At 38.8% G+C, this 23,168-nt stretch overlaps 1 protein-coding gene across 4 annotated transcripts in view; it reads left to right on the top strand.

The window, feature by feature from the left end:
- Positions 1 to 23,168, top strand: part of unc5cb (unc-5 netrin receptor Cb) — a 267,331-nt gene that overhangs the window by 6,499 nt on the left and 237,664 nt on the right. The gene's annotated exons all lie outside the window — the stretch shown is intronic.

The raw sequence follows: 23,168 nt of genomic DNA, 5'->3' as shown, positions 1-23,168 counted from the left end.
AGTTGGAAGTGCAGCTTGATTTGTTTACAAGTGAACGCTGTTCACAAGCTTCATTGGTTTTGCTTTCATTTGAACAGCATCACATGAGAGGCGGCATGAACAGTGTCATGGATTACTTTTATGCTGACTTCATGTGCTTTTTGGAGCTTTAAAGTGCTGATCACCATCCACTTGCATTGTATGGATCTACAAAACTGAGATATTCTTCTAAAAACCTTTTGTGTTCTGATGAAGAAAAAGTCACACATCTGGGATGGCATGAGGGTGTCAATGAGAGAATTTTCATTTTTGGGTGAACTGTTCCTTTAACCCTAAAACAACTATAAAAACAACTATTTAAACAATTTTACAGCTCAAACAATACATAAGTTTTAACAGAAAAATCAATGCAAGTGCTTTTATAAACTTCACATTTCTGCCTTTTAAATCCTCCAAAATTGGGCCCCATTGTAAAGTGCCTCGCTGAAAGCTCAGGGGATGAGTTGAAAATATTTTGGGGGGGAAATCAACATTTTCATAAATTAGCCTAACTTGTATTGAACTCCATAAAATCCTTTGTACAGTTTCAGCTATTGTTCATGAACAATTCCCTCACACTTTTCTTTATCTTCTCCTATTTCTGCTATCCCCCTATTTTTCACGGTCGATACACTTGTTTTAATTAAGTGTGCGAATTCCCACTCGTCCCAGTGTACTCTTGGCCCTGGCGAGAAAGGGATAAATAGAGAGAGGCCGAGTACGGGAGTGCCTGAATCACTTCAAGTACAGTAAAATCTCTGACATCTCCAGTAGAAGTGTCTCCTTTTGCCTGAGTATGAATAAGAGGTAACTGTGTAAGTCAAGATGCAACAAGGGGATAAAAACCTCGCTATCCAGCCCGAATAACCCTTGACAATACTTGGATAGGAGGCGGTCTTGTCATCCATTTTACAGCAGAAGGGCGTGTGGATTTGGGGGCTGAAGTAGAGCGGTTGTCTGTTTGAATATGCAGATCCTTTGTTGATGAAAGCCGAAGATCCCAGATGTGCATAATCCATTCTTGTACATTTCTGTTCATAGGTTTTTTTGTTTTGGATTTCTCTGTTTGGCCACTAAGCGCTTGTAAAAACCCAAGCAGAATCGGTGTATGCCATGATTTCCATATGCAACGATCTATCCTCTTCATAGGCAAACAAAGACGCCTTGTTTGTTCTCTTATACACGTAATTACTGTTTAAAAAAAAAAAAAAAGGGGGGCAAACGCACAGCCTACTGTGCTCCTCATAGCATGAATTCACTTTTTCCATGTCAGTCCTCAATATTATGTGTCCCATGAGCTTTGTTTACATTGGGGGCCTAAAGCATTTTTAAGACAATATTTTTATTTTTCAAATGACATACTAGCATAACGCTCAAAGAGATAACCATTAGCACACGCATGCAGTTCAGAGCTGATGGGCGTTAAAATTGTGTGTAAGTGAGAATGTTATTGCCATCATCATTACTCTAAGCACTTCCCTCATTGCCTAACATTTGAGTCTCAGGGGCACTACTATGGTTACAGCCATCATGGTCATTCTCCAAATACGTTAGGAAAACACAAAGGCAGCATTGTGTGCTCAGCGGCTACTATAGTATGACCTAGTGCAACAATGTATTGGTAATTCCCTGAGGATATGATTTAGCACATCCTTTTTAGTTGGGAGAGAATGTGTGACTTAAGCTCAGATGGGCCCGCGATGGAAACAAAAATAATTGTAAAAATATTAATAAATACAGTCTTGACCGACACAAAATAGGTCTCGTTTGAAAGTTTAGAAGCTCTACTTTCCAATGCATGTCGACATTGACCAAAACTGAACAAGTGCTTTGAAATTTGCAGATAAATCAGAAGTGTCCTGTTTTGATAATTTGTTTATTTGTCTATTTGTTTTACTCCCAGACAAAAATATAGCGAGTAATAGCTGAGAATGTCTTTGACATTTGTTTCATGTGAACAGGTGATGCTTATATGCCCTGTTTTCGCTTCACAACTTCACAAAAAATAAACATAACATAAATATCACATACCATTTCTTAGGAGGCGATTATCTTTCAAACGAGCCCACATGCATAGATAATCAGATGCATAGATTATCAGATAATCCACAGGAAGCAGAATGTTACATATGACCACCAGGAGATGGCGCCAAATACATGACACAGACTCAATGATGACTCAGATGGCACAGAATGAAACTCATTCTGTGAAATCTCATTACTAAAATCATGTCTGCATGCTATGCAAACCTTTAGTCATTGTTGTGTTTGCATGTGTAATTAGTTGTTTTTGGACACTATGAACAACACAACTTTTTTCTCTGGTAAAGCTGACATGATTGGAAATAAAACTAATCTGTTTTTCGGAGCCACCTTATTACACCCAGATATATATAGTGTAAAATCAGAAAAATAAGACTTTTTTTTCAGCAGTTTCTTAGGTTGAGAGTCTCATAATTTATCAATCTTTATCATTACATTTTTTAAAGTTTTCTTTACAATAACGGCAAACACTTGACCCTCTTTTTTTTTTTTTGTCGAGTTATAAGACTTTAATTTTGAGTATGCCACTGAAACAGGAAATCTTTAAAAACACCTTCAGAGCTTAAAGAATTAATTCGTACAAGCAGTCACATGCAGGTTAAGGTCAAGCCAAACGGTGTGTCATCAGAAATTCCAAAGTCGAGTCTTCTTTGTTGCCTTGTGGGTGTCAGCATTACACACTGTTTGTTGGCCTTCCCCTGTGTTAAGGATATTTTTGGTGATAATTGCTGTGAAAGTCATGCTGAGGTTGCAGCTCTCTTCTCTTGACGTCACATTGCGCTCTGGCTGCGAAAAAGACGTATTACAGTATGCGCACAGCATTGTCTATGGCGAAGCATTCCATATCCAGCTGTGCACGAAGGTAAGCGAGCAAAGTCACTGCAATGACAGCCTCTCGCCTCTATTCTTTCCAAAAAGCGAATGAGGAGTGGAGTGAGTGCAATTAATCACACACTGTCACCCGTGAAACTACAGGGGGAAGCATCAAAGTGCATTGGCTTCTATTAGCAGTCCATTAGTGCAGCCCGGCACAAGTGCAGATACTTCACAAGCATTCCAGCGCAAAAGTGACTGACCTGTCTTGTTGACACATTCCTTTTCGCATAATGACAGCCACTTACATCCATACCTCACTGGTGTGTTTAAACCTTTCCACATGGGTGATTTATTTATTTACTTTTTTGTATTTAGTTTTTTTTTTTTTATATAGAGCACTGTTACACCTTTCTTTTAATGTAATGAGTTGCATTGACTTTGGCTGTGAAATCCAAACCCTGGCGCTCAGAGGCTCTTTGTTTTCCACTTACAGAAAGGCTGCTGCTCGGAGAATCCTCGGTGTCCAATTATAGCTGAGGATCAGAGAAATGTAATTTACAGCCTCTACTCCTCATGGAGAGGGTAATTGTGATCAGGAAATGGAGAGAGATGAGAGTTATTACCAGTCAAGGGGCCTCCGCACAGGGCAGTTAGGAGGGCGAGTGACATGACGCCTCTGTTATAGTTTAAAGGTTTTTCTGTAGTGGACACCACCCAACCATAAATGTGCACAACTAGAAAATCTCCTGCCATTTTAAACATTCATATAGTAAGGGTGTTGTGTAATGTGCATCATTTCTGTGGCACTAGCGGCACCAAACAATAGTCAGTGGTGTTTGCTAAGGCATTACTGTTGCTATTGCTCATACTCTGGGTTAAAGGCTTTTTCAAAACTACAGCGCATAACTCATCCTTCGACGTTTGTTCTACGGGCATGAATGATGCTTTTGTGCAGCTTGTTGAAGAAAGGCGTGCCATTACTTTTCTAAGCAATCAGACTTATGATTTTCACCCAGTGGGCAATAAAACGGATGAAAAAATGCCATAGACTTGCATTGAAGGATAGGACTGCAACTAACGATTATTTTAATAATCGATTAATCTAACGACTATTCTGAGATTTATCGCAACGATTAATCATTAGTTTTTAAACGATTACTCGGCTTGTGCCCCGAATTAAAACATTGTAATAAACGTGCTTATTAACAATAAAGAGGACAAAATCATCTTTTAAAAATACCTCTAAATGACATTCACTGAATTAAAGGAAATGTGTTTTTTTATTCAGTTTAATTCAGTAAAAAATTCACTGCAAAAAATATCTATTGTCATCAAGTGTTTTTGTCTTGTTTTCCATTTTAAATGGTCTAAAAAGCCTTAAAACAAAAAACATTTACTTGAGCATTATCATATAAGATATTTAGACTTTAAGAGAATAGATCTTAAATATAAGTGTATTTTGTATATTAATGTATTTTTTCACTTGGTTATACTTCTGCGAGTGCAGTAAAGACACAATACACTTATATTCAAGATCTGTTCTCTAAAAGCAAGTTTAAATATCTTATATGCTGCTTCTCAGGTCAATGCATCTTTTTTAAAGGATTTTTAGATATTTTAAAATATTTGTATTTTTAATATTATATTCAACATTCTCAGATAACAGTTTTTTCTTCTGCAGTATAGCTGCTAAAGTAAATGTACGTTGTTTTAAAGGAGTTTTAGATATTTATATTGGAAAACAAGCCAAACTGTAAACTAAAGGCTTAGTAACTGCTAGTTAGTTTGTAAGTAAGTCAGAATTTAATTAGTTGGAAACAACAGTTCTTACAGCAGTACTTAGCTAGTCGCAAGCCCTCCGGAAATCGACGTGTAGCAGGCCCAGACGGAATATGAGGATTTTTTTTTTTTAGCATTTTCTGCACTGATTTTTTGGGAAGAATCTGCATAATTTTGTGGAAGGGATTTAAACATAGCAAAATGTATTAAATTAATCTAACTACTCTTATTAGAAGGCAAAAACATCATGAAATTAGCCAAAATATTTAATAAACAAACATGCAAGGGATGGGGAATTGCATTGAGCTTAGGAATAGGAATCTGTGTGGCAGACAAGCCTCTCATTCATCGGGAAAGGAGGAAGCTGGAATGAGATTAACGACCAAAAAGACTTTAATTCAACATAAAATACTGAACTGAAACATAACAAAAGTGCACACACAAAACACTGCTGTGTGCGTCTCTCTCTGTCTCTGGTGTCCCCGGCTCCTTTTATCTCTCTCCCGCTGATTGGGCAACTCAGTGCTGGGCCACGCCCTCCTCGTCACAATATGATTTCCTTTTAATCCTTTTTAAAAGTAAATGAAAAATGTTAGAAATGGCAAAATATTTCTAAATGCTTATCTTTTTGGTCAACTTAAGTTATGGTCAATTTTACATTTACACTGTTGTTTTTGGAACTCAATTATTTAAAAAAAATATTATAAAATATTTATGATTTATATAATATTATATCATGCATTAGTAAAATATTTCTGTCCTAATTTCTTCACTTCCAAACATTATTTTAATGCTGTCTGATTAACCCTCAGGGGTCGACGGACGCGTCGGCGCATCCTGCTGGATTTTTTCCTCATAACAGCGGAAACAAAATACTCATTTTTGGACATACAGATAAGTGTAAGACATCATTAGAAACTATAAAGGGTCTACTTTTATTTGTGTACACTCACAATAACAACAAAACCTTGTGCTTTTGTAAAATAAAGAAAATAAACAGGGTGCGCTTTCAGCCATCTCTGTCTCCGCGAGCATCTTTCTGAAACACGTCACAAAAATGAACTGAAACTCCAAGAATACTAATCACACAAACATGAAACATATGTCTAAAGAAAGCTTAAAATGTCTACTTTTAAATAAAACAATTCAAATATTCTCCTGCAATGTAATCTGTATGAAACAAAGCGATGTACAGTTTCTCCTGGCTCAGCTCATTATCCCTAATGTGATCACACCCACCAGCAGAGGGCGCTATTCATACGGTAATGTGCTGAGATGATCAATGCAAATGGTGAACGCCCCTGAGGCAAGTTTTTTTTTTTATATATATATATATATATATATATATTTATTTTAAAATGCAATTTATTCCTGTGATGTACTTCAAATTCCAATCACATTTGAATTACCAAATAAGGCAATTGTAATATAAATGCCATCAACGGCGCATTTGTGTGTCATTCAGTTGAACTCCATGTGTCACTGAGCCGCACCGCGGATGTCAACCAGATCAGCTCCCGTCCAGAAGAGCGTGTGAAGTGCACCGATGCGTGCCCCGTCACCAGAGGCTCATGCCAAACTCTTGCGATAATATAAACAAACATAAACTTTGAAAGTGAATGGAAAGAGCTCCAGCTTCACTTTAAATGATCGTGAAATGGCAAATGTTCCTGGCTTTTTCCCTTTTTCTCCCAATTTGGAATGCCCAATTCCCAGTGTGCTTTTAAGTCCTCGTGGTGGCATAGTGATTCGCCTCAGTCCTGGTGGCGAAGGACGAATCCCAGTTGCCTCCGTGTCTGAGACCGTCAACCCACGCATCTTATCACATGGCTCGAGCACGTTGCCACGGAGACATAGCATGTGCGGAGGCTTCACACCACCCACCGCGGCAACCACGCCCAACTCGCCACGTGCCCCACCGAGAACGTACCACATTATAGCGACCACGAGGAGATACCCCATGTGACTCTAACCTCCCTAGCATCCGGGCCAATTTGGTTGCTTAGAAGACTTGACTGGAGTCACTCGGCACGCCCTGGGATTCGAACTGGCGAACTCCAGGGGTGGGGCTGTGCAGTGTTAATGACACCCAGTGACGGAGGATACGCACGTTAACTCTATTTCTGTGGAGTGATTTAAAATGATGAAAAAAGGTTTTGCTTCATGAGAAAAAGGCCTTGTGGGTTTATCAAAGAGCATTAAAATAATGTGTGAAAGTGAAGAAATTAGGGCAGAAATATTTTACAATTACATAATATATAATATATAGGCCTAATATAAAAATATATTAAATTATGTGTGTGTGTGTGTAATATAAAATGTGTTCCAGAAACAAGTGTAAATGTAAAATTGACCAAAACAAAAGACATTTGAAATATTTCGAAATACTTTGATATTTAAAACATGATTTGTCATGTCTTTCACAAGTTTTTAAAACCTTAAAAGGAAATTATATATCCCTATTTAATTATTCGTTTTATATTTGAATTTAAATATGTAAAAATGACTTCTTAAGGTGTATGAAGCACACATGCATCTTAAGAAATATGACCATATATGACAATTAATCGTGAAAGCCCTAAAAGAGACAATCGTCAGCCAAATTTCATAATCGTGAAAGGCCTAATCCTAGTAATATTGCAATTCCGTCTGGTGCCACAAGTAATGCAGGAATTACACACACACACAACCTTTAACCTTCTTAAATGAAGCAAAATGTTTGCAGCATTTGTCTGGTATCAGCAGAACAACACCACCCTGTAATAAAAGCATTGTCATCTTCAATAGTTGTACTTGCATTTTCTCTTGTCATTGTGACTAAACAGCAGAATGCTCTTTTGCGCATTTTGCATGCATGGGCTATAAAAAGCAACGAGTCCCACCAGCAACGCCAGTTGTAGCTTTGCTTTTATCTGTGCTGTCGTTTGATGGAACTCCCTGTAGACACAAAGTGGTGTCCAATCTTATACAGGATGCCTGCTGGGAAACTGAGTAAGTTTACGTCACTTAGTACAAAAAAAGACATGTTACTAACCTTTAACAAGTCAGCCATATGCTTCCTGACTAACAAAACCAACAGCGTGTGATAGCGAGTGAATCTGAACGTTAATCGAAAACCACAATTGTTTCAATCCAAGTTCTGGAAATGGCAACTAAGCTGCTGAAATTACACTTGCCAAATTATTAGTGTGCTTGGCTAATGCATACCGCTTGACCGACTGCCAAATTGACCATCATCGAATGAATTTTTGCCTCGCATACTGATGTGGACGAGGTAGAAGTCGTGTGTAATGATAGGTCTGTGTACCGCTGTTCACCTTAGACAAGCAATCACCTCCCTGCTGGAATCATGGGAATATGAGACCCACACGTTTCCATTTCCTATCTTCACTTTATCAGCCTCCTGGCTCTGTTATTCTTTAGCTCGGCACACAGCAGATGAAAGCATAGCTCAGATAAATGTTTGTGCTTCCCTGTTTTTATGGGGCTTAAATAAGAACATACATTTACTTGGTACTTTGAGGTTTTCACCGGATTCTGCTTTCCATTAAAGGCTTCATGCAGCCAGAGAAGATAAGAGGTCAGTGTAAGTCCTGCTGTTGACTTGGCAATAAAGTCGGAGCTCAAATGGGTCTGTGCAAGGGTCTGGTTTGTGATGGGTAATTAGAGAAACCCTGCCTCGGGCTAGACTCCCCATTTAGTGTTCATTTTCCTTAAGTCCTGGTCTACTTTAAAATGCACAGACCTGTAGTTGTTTTTTATTATCATGGGCAGGTGCTTTGTCGGTTAAAGTCGACATGAAACGCTGGTGGCAATCCATTTTGCTTGGTCGAACAGGATATTCAGTGAGACAAAAATGTGGAGAAGGATTTTTATTTTATCCACCACAACCTCCATTGGCTGGAACATTTTTAGTTTTACTCGCCAGACATTTGACGACAAGCGTGATGTGACTACAAAAGATATTTTGCAAAAACATAATAATGATACATGCTATTGTCACAGTTTGAAATGTAATACACATTTGTAACATTGTTCACAAGGTTGGAACCTAATACTGAAAATAGAATTCCACATATAAAATATATGTGCTACTATATCAAAAAATACTGTACCAAAAAAAAAAGCCTATTTGTTAAATTCTTCAATATTTACATTTGTTTCTTGAATTTAAAATATTTCATAATGTATGATTGCTAGGGCTGGGTATTGATGCAGATTTTCAGATTTTGATTCAGTTTGATATAGATGCATATGGGTATTTCAGTTAGAATGTCACTTTTACCTACATATGAGAAATTCTCTTCCAGCTAATGCTGTTAATTATACAGGGGCTTTCTAACTAGGTACAATATAATTGTTTTAATTTTTACTTTTTATAGTTGTGGTGATGGGCGTGGCTGAGCGTCTGTAGAGAGCAGTAAGGATTGACACCTGTGGGAAGCTGTTTGTGTTTTGCAGTGAGAGCTGAGAGGGATAAAGAGGGGCAGTCCAGAGGAAGAGAGAGATGCACGAAGCTGTGTGTGACCAAAAAAACCACTGAAAGTGATAATAAAACTTACATTGGACTGTTCACCTGGCCCCGTTTCCTCCTCCAAAGAGAGTTAAAGAACCTTGTCACAGTGGTGCCGAAACCTGGGAAGGAGGAAGGATACGCTGCCATGACGTCCTCGCCACTGGAAGAAGTCTTCAAGTCCCTCGCCAGCATCCATCAAGCACAATGCCAGGCCCTCATGGAACTGCTGAAGGAGCAGGAGAAGCATTTTGAGGTGCTCCTCCAGGCCCAAGTGGAGGACCGGCAGGTGACTTCAGCCGCAACCCCAGCAGCAGGAGGACCCCATGTGACGCTTGTAAGACCTGGAAGCCTTCCTGGAGCTCTTCGAGCACATGGCCAGAGCCCTGAAGCCGCGCTCGCAGTGGGCGGTCCATCTGCTACCGCTGCTGTCTGGGGAAGCCCAACTCGCAGTACAACAACTCCCAGGTTTCGGCACCATTGTGACAAGGTTCTTTAACTCTCTTTGAAGGAGGAAACGGGGGCCAGATGAACAGTCCAACGTAAGTTTTATCATCACTTTCAGTGGGTTATTTTGGTGACACACGCGTGCGCACACACACACACAGCTTTGTGCGTCTCTCTGTCCCTCGGCGTTCTGGACTGCCCCCTCTTTATCCCTCTGCTCTCGCTGCAAAACACACAAACAGCTGTTAGAGAGAATTTCCCACAGGTGTCAATCCTTACCGCTCTCACTCTCCTGATCTCACTCTCTACAGACACTCGGCCACGCCCATCACCACAATTGTATTTTATTAGTTTTTCAACATTTTGGACACATTTTAGCTTTTTTTAAAAATGAACAAATCAATGTATGTAATCAATAAATATTGCATTATGTTTTGTAAAAACAAAATAAAAATAAATATATATTATAATTTTACATTTTTAATTGCATAATTTGTACTATTTACTGGTACATCGATTTGTTGAACACATGCTAAAAATAGGTACTGTCTCTTTAAGAAAACCGGCATTTCTGTAAACAGTGTCTGTATATGAGTGCATGTTAACGAGAGAGACTCGAACAGGTTTCTCATCTGTGCCATGCATGATTAAATAAATTTTTTTTGTTTTTTTTTGTTTTTGATCAACAACTGACTGTAAAGAACAGAGACTATTAAAAGAGACATTATTCAAAATTTTACGGGTTGTGACATTTTTGTTAGATTAAATCAATAATCTTAAAGAGACAGTACCATTTTAGCGTTTGTTATTTTTATCATGTAAACTCGATGTAAATACTTGCAAATCGTACAAATTATATATACACAAACATGTAACAAAATGTAGAAATGTAGCAAATATATAATGTTTAAATATCTAAATATTTTAAGGGCCAATCATTAGGGCTGGAAAAAAATAAATAGATTTTTCTATATATATTGTTTTTAAATATTTGGTCGATTCGATATCGTTTCTCAAAAGCCTTGGATCGATCTTTTACTCAATGTGCAATGAGAGGAAATCACTCGCCTCTGCAACCAGATATATTTGGCAACTGGCTGGTAAATGTTTAGATTTTACTCAGCAGTAATTGTGTAGTATAGTGGTGGAGTATTCAGCAGTGAGATCCTTTAACTGTGTGTTGAGAGTAAAAGTTGTTCCGTATAATGTGTGTCCTAAGAAGAGATCAACACAACCCATTTGTCATTGAATAATGTCCCTTTTAATATCCTTTCTGTTCTCAACAGTCAGTTATTGATCAAAAACAACAAAAATAAACATTTAATTCTAATCATGCATAGCACACATGATAAAGCCATTCGAGTCTCTTTCGTTAACATGCGCTCATTTACAGACTATTTTTACAGATGCTGTTTTTTTTTTTTTTTTTTAAAGAGACAGTGCCGGTTTTAGCACATGTTCAAATAAATGTAAATTCCACATTATGCAATTTAAAGAATAAAAAAATGTAACAACTTATATGCAATATAATGTCATATGTATTGGTTAAAGACATTGGTTCATTTTTAAAAAGCTAAAATGTGATCAAAAAATGTTCATTTTGATCCATAATTTTCTTAATATAAATCATTTTGGCTACTTGTCAAGCAAAACTAATAAGATATTAGACTAAATATTGTTTTCAGATAAATTTAGTGAGGTTTATTTACATTTGACATATTGTGCATTTGGCAGATGTTTTTATCCAAAGCGACTTACAGTGCATTCAACATACATTTTATCAGTTTGTGTGTTCCCTGGGGATCGAACTGAAAGATTTTTTGCAGGATACGAGTTTGGAAAAACATGAGGGTAGGGGAGAATTGTCATTTTTGGGTGACCTATCCTTTTAAGAAAGCAAATAGGGTTATGCTGACTTCACCTTTTGGACGGGATAAACGAGGAGCATCAGACGGACCCCATGTGAGCGGGGGAGACAGCTGTAAGTGAATTCCGCAGGTTATCATTCTCAGTTTGGGGCTTTTAGACTGATCCCTGCGTCTGGTTCCTGCAGCCTATCAGTTCTCCGTCAGACAGTGATAAAGCACTCGCATGCTGACACATCCTCAACCCGGCCCAAACATGTTTTGTCAGAGAGAATAACTGAACTCGAGGCCCTGAGCACAAGCCCTGTCAGATAAAGATGCATGAATACCACACATTCATCTCCCCAGAATCAATCTTCTATATAATTCCTCTCATATTTCTTCTTCTTAGTTATCTACAAAACTGCCAAGCAAAATTTTAAACTGCACGGGCCATAATGGGAAAGCTTCAGTGAGTGTGTGCCACAAAGTCAATGTTTGATGTTGTTTTTTCTGGCGGTTAAATGAGGTGCTAAATTAGAGCCACATATTGTGCGATCCGTCCAAGGCAACGTTCTCATTTGACGTTAGGATATGTGAAAGTGTCGAGAGGTGCAAAAGAAATGGGATTGAATTTTATATTGTTTCCAAATGCGACGGCTGTTATTTTTCTTTCCTCTTTTGTTGTGCTTGTCTCTGTTTTCCATGTATAAGCAGTTGCTCAGTGGTTCTAGCGTTTGGACCATTAGTTTATCTGCTTGTGATATCACTCTGTAAACCCAAACTCAGCACTTTCATGTTCAGTCACATCTCCAGCCCGGTTCCCCAGAGTCCCGGGAGCCGCAAGTGCTTAACTGGGGCATGCTCGCTGGGGCTAATTTTGCAGTAGCCCGATGGAGATTCGTACAGTATTAAGTCTCCTTAATGAAGGCTTTCTGCATGACCTGATGCGGTCGCACCCATGGGAAAAGCTTATGACAACAATACCACGATCATGCATTCTGCATAAAAGAGTGGATGGTGTTGAAATTAACTGCCAGATACAAGAAGCAGTGCACAAGGTGTCCATTGAGAGAGTTAAACATCATTAATCACAGGGCCTTCAATGAGGTCAGTTTACAGCGGGTGGGCCGAGCGACCGGCCTGGGCCCCCAAACGGCGTTTAATTTTGACCTTCACTGACGCTTTATAAAGCTCAGAAAAAACGTACACAAAATGCATGTATCCTCTGATCAAATATGGCCAGTTGCAATGAAAAACTGGAATCGGGACCAAATGAAAAGTGGGGGGAAACTCCGTCTCCTGCTGGGTGCTTTGGAAAACATGAAGAATTCCACACTTGACAACAGCCCACAAGAAGCCCTCCAAACATAGACTGCGAAGTAGATAAATAAAACAGTATATCCTCTCCTAAAGTGATAGAAAGCGTAATGGAAGTGGTGAACAGGTGGATGAAGTGGAGAGCCAGCACTGCGAGGGGACTGAGAGAAGTGACTTCCCTTTATTGACAACAGTTTTAGAGTGCAGCCATTTCTGACATCTTTAGCAAACACTTCGGAAACTTTGCTTGTCGAAAAAGGGCTTGAGCTGTTGTGTCAGTTGGGGTGGGGCAGTATATAATGTGTAATGGTAGAAATCTGTCAACTGGTAGAGATTCTGCTGTACTGTTTGTACCGTGTGTGTGTGTTGTATGTGAGTGTGTGTGTGTGTGTGTGTACTGTATATTAGAGAGAGACCGATATATCGGTTTTATTGATTAATTGTTGCCGATAGTTGCTTTTTGGAACTATCCGTTATCAGCTTCATTCATTATTGACTATTCATCCAAATTTGTATCCTCACTTCAATGCATATTTTTGTTATCTAATCAAGTGTTCTAAATTAAAGCAAAGGCATGCAAAGAAAAATGAGACTCTGTGAAAACGTGCCCCATCAGCACATACACTGTGTGTGCAATTTAATATTTTCTGACTAATAATTAACTTATTCCATATCTTATTTAATCTATAACTACATAAATCTATAATCTGGTGAATATATAGGCTATAAAAAGCTTAATTTGGTAAATACTTAAATATACTGCACTGTAACTGAGCCAAGTCTCCGTTATTTCAAAATAAGAGTCCCTGTTTGTTTTAGGCTTGTTTATAGTTAAAATTCCCAAGTTAAGCACCAAATCTTATTTTTTCTTTTTTTTCTAGTTATTATTGGGATTTTGGTTTAACAGTAAACTGCATCTTTATACTTTATTAATTTTGGACTCTTGTAGCCACTGTGTCTGTGCACGTCTTTGAAAGGAAAGAGTTATTAACATTTAATAAATAGATCTTGAAAACTATCGGACGATTAATTGGTTATTGGTCTTTTCTGCCACCTTAGTTATCTGTATCGGCAAAATTCACTATCGGTCGACCGCGCGCGCACGTGCGTGTGTGTGTGTGTGTGTGTGTGTGTGTGTGTGTGTTGTTCTGTATGTCCGCATTGCAATCAGTGGGCAGGACTGTTATGTTATTTACACATGAGGGCGATGAAGAAACATGGAGTAATGTGAAAATAAAGAACTGGGGTCGGATTCACGAAAACATTCCAAAGAAAAACATTCTTCTTTACTACTCTTTTGCTTATATTCTTACAAAAAGTATGTCTGAAAATACTTCATACAAACTGCTTATTTACCCAAATAACTTTTTTATTTCTTAAGATTTTTGTAAATCCCAGACATTTACCAAACAAGTCAAGACAAGCACAAACTTGTTAATAAGGGGCATTTGTGAGGCAAAGCGTTACATTGACGTTGTTTTAAGTTGCCAAGCAATGCTGCAAATTGGCGCATTTTCTTAGAACTGATATGCAGTCACGGGTGTGTATATCGGTTGTATTAAAATGACTTGAAAGTGGCTCATCCAATCAATGTAGAGTCTGAATAATCTGTTTTGTAATAAGTTGTACTGTTTTGATTATGTTGTTTTAATGGAACCTCTTAGAGGACAGGGAGAAGGGTATTTATTTTCTGAAATAGCTTTACATTCTTTCACAGTAGTTTTGCATTCCCTCGCAATTATTTTATGTTCCCTCGCAATACCTTTATCCACCCCTTTTAGGAAAATTAACCATGTCTTTACTATAGTTCAACTATGGTTTTTGTAGTAAAACCATAGTGACCACAAAATTGACCATGGTTTTACTACCGTAACCTTATTTTAACAATCAAAATTGTTGTAAAATGACAGTAATATGCCTAATATAATGCATTTGTAAAATACAGTGTGATTAAGTTGGGTCTTTACAGATTCCTGTCATCAGGCTCCTACTGATTTAAACTACAGTCATGTTTTGGAGGCAAACAAAACAACTTGCATTTTCCTACAATCAGACAGCATTACAAGAGTTAAGATTTTATACAGATGGAAAACTGATGGCTTGGTCCATAATAATGAAAATTTACCATAGTCCTTCCATAATATCCATAGTTTAACAGTGACATTTGTAATAAGTCCATGGTAAACACAGGTAAAACCATGCATGGTTGCTCACTACCATGATTAGTAACTATGGTTTCTATATAAAGAACTATGGCATTGTTGTAATGGAAAAAAACCTTATGAAAAGCCTTCTAATTTATATGTTCTCCTGTTTTCTTTGTCAGTGCCATTTAGAATGTGGAGGGCTTGTTTTAAACTAGTTCCATCACCAAGACATAAGAGTTTTGCAACAGACAATTCTCTACCGCATTCAGACGGGTTTCACAATCCCCGCCACGCATTGCATTTAAAATGGTCTGTGCGGTTGAGACTAGTCCGCGAATTACCGCACCTGCTCTGCGCTCGTGCTGCTTTATCCATGATTGAGACGTGTTGATAATTGATCCATGTAGCGCCATTTCATTCTGCTTTTGAAGCGAGCAAAATGCGCTCCAAAACATACAGATGACAGGGGAAGGCTCATTAATATTCACAAGGAAAGCGCTAACTGATTGTTCAATGAAGCGTTGCCATCCCCTGCCATCCTACATTTCAGAATTGAGCTCGCGGGCCACATGAACTGAAGCGAGTTTGACACGTGTGTTATGCGGCGACATTACTGAGTAAATGCATGTATTTGTGTATATGTGTGTGGTGGGGTCTCTATCGCAGTGTACAACACGCACTGCTGACTGGGCCTGGCAAGCATTATGTTGTGTCAAGAATGTCAAATGAACCATGTGTAATCCCAAGAGCGGCGCTCATAATTCAGCATCGGCGCAGTGCATAAAAATGCATATGGGGAAACACTGTATGACACATACCAAGTTTCATGTCAATATGTCTAAGTGTTGCGAAGATGTAGCCTAACGTCCATTTTGGCGTGCTCGCCATTGAATTCGTTGAAGCGCTATTCGAGAGAGGTTTGGTCTATCAAAAAGATTTTAACTTTTTGTCTCCAGTGTCCCTAGATGATACACAGAAAATGTTGTGCAAATCGGCCTACGAGGATTTAGAAAAAGTAGGTTTTCGGAAAATTCTAAATGACGGAAAATCTAGTCGGAATTTTAAACCATGGTATTCTATCGACTCGGCGTGAGCCAAGGAATCAAGAACATTTTTTGATTCTAGGCCTTACGGTTCAAAAGTTATAATCAAGTGTATTGTTGAACAGTTGATGGTGCTAAAGATTTTGAGATAGAGACACCAAATTTGGGTCATTTATAGTTCAGATTGTCCTCTATGGGTGTGCCAAATTTCATAACTTTCCTATATACGGTTCTATGGGCAGCCATAGACTTCAGTAACGGAAGAACACTAACAAATACAACAGGAGCCTACACACTTTCAGAGCTTGGCCCCTAAATAAATACAGTTCATGGGGTGATATATGATTTTGGTCTTACCACCCATTGGTGTACTTGTGTTAATGTATATGTGATGTTCTGATATGCCTCTGCATTCATTATTAACTGGTCACATTTTAGCTCCTTCTGTCTGCAGAATGCAGTTGGCAGCTTCTCTCTGTCAGTCAGAGGTCATAAACTCAGCACAGTAATGAGTGCTCGCTGATGTGAACTGATACACGAACATTAAGCGCTATCCAACACTCCCTAGCACAAAATGAGGGATTCACCGTGACACAGGAAATGTATCGATTCCTGGCCGAGGGGCAGCGGGTGACCCTGCCAGATTTTCATTGGCACTTGACCAATGAGTTGTTTAAGGAGAAAAGCGGTATGCTCATTCACGATTTGAAGTGTAGAACAATGCTGCCGTTTCAGGAAGTTGTCACATTTGAATTACAGCCCCTTGAATGCTTTTCTTCAGTAGCTGCGCACATATATTTGGTCCGCCACTCACTTTTACCCCACGTGTTTTGTGAGAGAACCCGTCTGTAAATCTCAACATGCTTGTTCTTTTAATAATGCTGCAAAAGTTGTGCTCTTTACTGGTAACAGGTTTGTACTTTATCGTTGTTATTGTGAGGGGAAATGTTTTATTGCACCGTCAAGTTCCAGCACTGGGTTGCCGTGCCAACAAAAGCAACAATTTGGGCCAGAATGAGTGAGGAGGAAAGAGGAGAGGAGAAAGAGGAGGCTAGGATAACAAGAACTCTAGTTTCCCTCGAAACCCAGTAAGGAAGGACAGATTCAAATACATTAACTGCTGCTATTCTTGACCACTTTGTGTTGCATGGAAATAAAAGCCTTAAGTAAAGAGCTTAGAGGGAAACAAAAGCTTGCATTTTCCCTTGGAAATATAGTACATGTTTCTTTCTTCAATTCCCCCCTTGTCATGTGCAAATTATTTTGTCTGGAAATCTGATCTCTCTTGTGCTGCGTTCAGTAGGAAAGTCAGAAATACTGGGGACCGGCTGTGTCTGGTTTGAGCCAATTGCTCTTTCTGGCAGTTGTTTCCACACTGATTGAATTTTAGTGACATCGGCACATGAAATATGGGCATGAATATTTACTTTTTAGCCCTTGACTTGCATTTCTCCCTCTTGTTTGCTTTTGATGGAACTTGACAGAACACAGGATAGTATTTCTACTGTCAAGAGTCTAAACAACCAGAAAAATAGAAATTAGTGACATTTGAGAGCGTGGGGTTTTTTTTTTTTTTTTTTTTTTTTTTTTGAGGGGGGGGGGCGGCGGCGGCGGCAGCGCGTTTTAGGCATTTATCTGAAAGGACGTGACAGCATGGAGAGGGGCACTTTTAAACTGACTGGCACCGCAAATGGCGTACAAAATAAACTAGAATTTTTTTTTTTTGTCTTATGCTACAAAGGGTCAAAGTAGTGAAAGTAGGTGCTTAACCTTTAGAAGATGTTTTTGGCCACCTTTATGAGGCCAAATTAACATTTTTGAGCACTTTTATTTTCTAAAGTTTGCACTTTTTGCAAACTTGACTGTATAAAAGCAACACTGGAAACCACTGCAACACCTTTGCAATAAAAGTGATTTTGATTTTGATTTAAACCGCATAGCAATGCCCTGGCAAGACCCACATCACCCTAGCAACTGCATAGCAACACCCTGGCAACCCCCCACAACACCCTAGCAACTGCAAAGCAACGCCCTGGAAACCACCACTCACAACACCTTAGCAACATCCTGGCACCCACCCACATCACCCTAGCAACGCCCTGGCAACCCCCACAACACCCTATAAACCGCATAGCAACGCCCTGGCAACCACTCAACACCTTAGCTATGTCTTGGCAACAACCTACAACCCACTAGGAGCCATATAGCAACATCCTGGCACCCACCTGCAACACCTTGGCGACCCCCCCCCCCCCAGAATCCATAGCGATCACATAGCAACACCCTGGAAAAAAACTCACAATACCTTAGCAACTGCATAGCAATGCCCTGGAACCACTCACAACACCCTAACAACCCCCCAGAACACCCTAGCAACTGCATAGCAATGCCCTGGCACCCCCCAAAACACCCTAGCAACCGCATAACAATGTCCTGGCGACCAACCACAACTCCTTAGCAACTGCATAGTTACACCCTAAAACAACTTGCAACACCTCAGCATCCACGTAGTAACACCCTGGGAACCCCCAATCACCCTAGCAACTACATAGCAACACCCTGGCAACCACCCACATCACCCTTTGAACTGTGGCAGTGAGTTATGCAACAAAGGGTCAGAAAGTAGGTGCTTAACCTTTAGAAAATGTTTTTGGCCACCTCATGAGGTCAAATGAACATTTTTGAGCATTTTCATTTTCTATTTTCTGTCTGAGGAAAGATCACCATCATTAAGTCTCTGGTCCTCCTGAGGCTGTCAGGTCTTCCCTCATATCTGTCTTACTCACTTGTGTTTCTTTACCTCTCTTCCGTCTCTCTTTAGGCTCAAGTGCTGCAGCAAAATGTGCATTGACATGCAAGCCGTCTGTGACAGATAGTTTGTGATAGGTGTTTTAAAAGTGTAGGAGGAACTTGGCACAATTGTTCATTCTCTGTGCTGTGGTGGTCTCAGGGTTACAAAAAACTCCCTTCCATTGAGTAATCTGCAAATGATAAAAAGCATTTTCGCTTCAGTCACAGTAACTTTATATCACTGAGCTGGCGTAGTGTCTGATACCGGGATTTTTTCCCTCCATATTGTTGCGATTATGTGTGTGAGTGGATTTTAGGTGAAAACAGTAGCCCCATTTTCTTTTCTATTTAGGCAGCTGAATGTGCTGCAAGAGCCGTTTGTGAGTAGAAAAACAGCGTTTCAAGTTTCTCTGCAGATATGGAGCAGATGAAGCAGATAATGATTTGTTAACTAGGGTCTCACATGGCCTTTCCCAGACTCCCCAAAGGTTCAAATGTTTCAATTTGCTTTCCACCAACACAAGGACACTCAATGTGTGTTCTGATTTAAGTGGTTTGTGATGCTCATATAAAACAGTTTTCAGTCTTATAGGTTTTTTAAGTACACTCAAAATGAAAAACGAAATGTAGGCCATATGCAGATTTGAGCAGCATTGTTTCTTTTATATGCCGTGGAACTTTGTTTTGATCATTTTCTCAGCTGGTCGCAGAAAGTAAAACTTGCCCAACTCCATCTGTTTAATAAAAAAGCAAATTTTTCATGGGCGGCAGTCAATTTTGTTTCCCCAAGCTATATCATAGTTCATATATTTGTAGTGCTTGCAAAGGTGAGCATTGTATTGCAATTCCTTTTTCTTCTATTAAATCAGCTCAAACCACTTTACATACAGACTACTTTTATAGATAATTTAGTAGGGATGCACCGATATGAAATTTTTTGCCGCTACAGATTAAAAACAAACCATAGGCCGATACTGATATTTTGCCATCTACCTTTTGTCATCAGATCTGTTAATAAAAAATGTAGGCCAAAAATGTAAAGACAATAAAAGATTAATAGAAGATTAAAAGGAAAAATCTAAATATGATAACATGATTGATATGAATAAAAGGTTATCTGGTACTTGTAAAAAAAGAATTTTGCACTTCTGTTTGTGCAGTTCAAAACTACAACTCACATTTTGCATGTTTGTACTGTATATAATAAAACATTACAAATTCATACTATGTATATGTAAGGTAATTCCTTGGAAATGTCAACCACATTATAAAAAAAATAAAAAGTTTAAACTAAAGGAACAAACCCCCATTTTAAATTCAACATTATGGTGGTATAATGGATAATGCCGTCCAGACCGCTAGAGGGCGCCGCTTGCTCACACAACACTGACTGAAACGCTGAATGCAGAAATGCAGCCTTTTATGGTTTAGTAATCGCGCAAGGCCATATTGCATCCTTAAAATTTAGCCTTAGTTACGCTATTTGTTTGTTTTTGTGTAAATGTTTATTTTGACCTTTTTTTTTAAATCTGATATTTTGTAATATTTGCATACTAAATTGCGATTTTGTCTTTTTCCTTGCACAAATTTGCATGATTGATAATTCAATCAATCATGCAGCATTAACGGATATCATACAAATGTTTAGAAGTCAAAGTCTGCTGTTTTCGAAGCGTTTTGGCTGGTTTCGCTCGTCATGTAGCCTATAGGTAAGCACCATTTCAAAACTGTCACGTCTGTTTATGCCGTTTTTTCCGCATTAACAAAAACGAGAGAATAAAAATTTAAATACACATTCTTAGGAGTGTCAACCCTTCTACATATTGTGGCTATTATTATTTCTGGGTTGCACATTTTAAATTCAGTTATTACAAAGTGTGTTACGAATTAATTATAAATAAACCAATGTTTTTTTTTTTCCTTCTCATATCGGCATTTTCATGCTTATAACCGATATGCCGATGGTTTTAATTTGGTCAATAATTGGCCAATAAATATCGGCAGCCGATACATCGGTGCATCCTTAAAATTTAGCCTTAGTTACGCTATTTGTTTGTTTTTGTGTAAATGTTTATTTTGACCTTTTTTTTAAATCTGATATTTTGTAATATTTGCATACTAAATTGCGATTTTGTCTTTTTCCTTGCACAAATTTGCATGCTGATATATGATATAGATTAGCATCTTGCTCTGAACTGATTCTGTTGTTTATAAAATACGGGAAATGTATAATTTTCATGACTTTAGATTCTGTCAACGGTTCTCGAGTATGCATTTTTCTGCCAATTTGGGTGGAGCTCCGTACTGAAATACTCTGACAGTGTTTCTGGCAGCGCAATTCAGCCGCAGCACTGACCCGGTACTGAATCTACAGCCCAAAACACCAACAAATGACTCTGATGAGCCGGTTATTTTTAGTGAATCAAAAACACTGATAGCTGTGACTTTCTGAAGATATACAGTATCTGATTTTTTTGTAATCAGTGGAATGTTTATCAAATATTATATATATTCATTCCCAGAAATATATATCCATTCCACATTAATGTGGAAAAACGGCATTAATGGACATGACAGTTGTGAAAGCGGCACTTACATATACAGGATGAGGGAAACCATTCAAAACGCTTTGAAACCAGCAGACTTTGACTTCTGAGATATCGGTATGATATACATTAATGCTGCATGATTTATTTAATTAAGATTTAAATCAAAAAATGGCCTTGTGCGCTTACTAAACCTTAAGGCTGCGTTTTAAACTGCAAAAACAGAAGTGCAAAAATGTTTTGGAAGTACTAATTAACCTATATATAAAACAGTGATATGACAAAATAAGGCAAGTTGCAAAGTATCGTTATTGGGCTGTTAAAATTATTGTATTGGTCAGAATTTTTCCTATATGTGCATATCTAGTTAAATCCACAATTTTACCTAAAATCTAAACACCATTCTTGTGTGACTTTCCAAGCACAGCTATTTCCTCCAGGAGATGCACATTTAGTTTACTGTATTATCCTATATTGCTGTAAAGAGGAAGGTTCGTCTTGCCCCGGGTGAATCACACTTATCTTACTCTGATCAGAATACATTGAAGATGAGGGGATGGATGTGGCCTCATACATCATTGTGATGGTCATAACCCAAATGGCTTCGCCTGCTGTCTTGAGTCGCCCTCGTCAATGGACTCGTCCCTTTATTAATTGTATTCAGGGCTTGTTGTCTTGTCGAGACTTTTTCTCTCCCCTCACCTCTGAAGATAAATAAGCATTCAGCAGAAGTTTTGAGATGGTAATTGACAGGCGGCACTAAACAAATTCACTTGCCCTCCACCGGGCCTCACCCACCACCCCCCTCCTCTGCCCATCTAATCTAACTAATGCCTCCGTTTTTGTGCTGGAAAGTGAATTAAAAGCAGCCAACTCAATACCTGATCCATATCAGGCCGCTCGTTGCATGCACATTAGCTGCTCTTCTGCAGCCTCTGTAATTGCGTTACACCACTCGGAGGCTGTAACTATTAGGAACATACAATCTCCCTCCCGCCATTCATTGTTGCCTCCGCATCCCTGAAGGCTCTCCACTCTCAGATTAAGGGCCGATTCGGAAGGAGGGATGGATCGCATGGTGCAAATCTCCCCTGTAGCCACGGGCAGCCGTGAAAAGCATCTTTGTGAGGGGGAGTTCTGTTGTTGGGTTCGTAGATCTTTCCGGGAAGCCTTCCACTAATCAGCATCTTTCTGCTCGCCACCATATTTCATCCCTATTGTGCTCCACGCCCAACAGTGTGGCCTGCTTTTCCTCTCTCTCTTTCTTTCCAGCCCTTCATGTGTGCTATCTGTCTTCATTCTCCAGCCAAGTATATGCCGGAGACCACACCAGGCTTATAATCTCACTCCTCTGTCTCATCTCATTTCTCACTGTGGCTTAGAAAAGCCTTTTTTTAGTAACTTTGAAAATAACTATATAGAGGTTTCTCCACCCGCTGTCTATAAAGCAAGTTTGAGTATAGAAATATATAGGTAGTTGGCACGAAATGGACTACTTTTGGGAAGTTGACATGTCCTGCGGTGTGGCATACTAAATTTTAAACTGCATTTTGCTTATTCTTTTATAATTACTATGAAACATTGTCATGCACAGTTTTCAAGCTCATATTATTTGTATTAAAAATTTCTTGAGAATAAATGTCACACCGCAGAACCATTTAAAATTAAACGGTAAGCCAAAAAGGCGATTTAATATTGTGAAAAATGAACAACAAATGGTAAGCAGTTCTAGCAAATAAAATATGCACTTTCCCTTATACTTTCATATACATTTAAAGCCTGATATCTTGATGATTTAAAGTTAATGGACATGTTATGTATCTACTATCCATTTCTAAACTTAATGAATGCATTTCTTGCAC

Source organism: Myxocyprinus asiaticus, chromosome 43 (genome assembly GCF_019703515.2).
Source record: "Myxocyprinus asiaticus isolate MX2 ecotype Aquarium Trade chromosome 43, UBuf_Myxa_2, whole genome shotgun sequence".
Lineage (NCBI taxonomy): Eukaryota > Metazoa > Chordata > Actinopteri > Cypriniformes > Catostomidae > Myxocyprinus > Myxocyprinus asiaticus.
The sequence above is the reverse complement of the archived record's forward strand: the minus strand, read 5'-3'. Positions and strand labels throughout refer to the sequence as shown.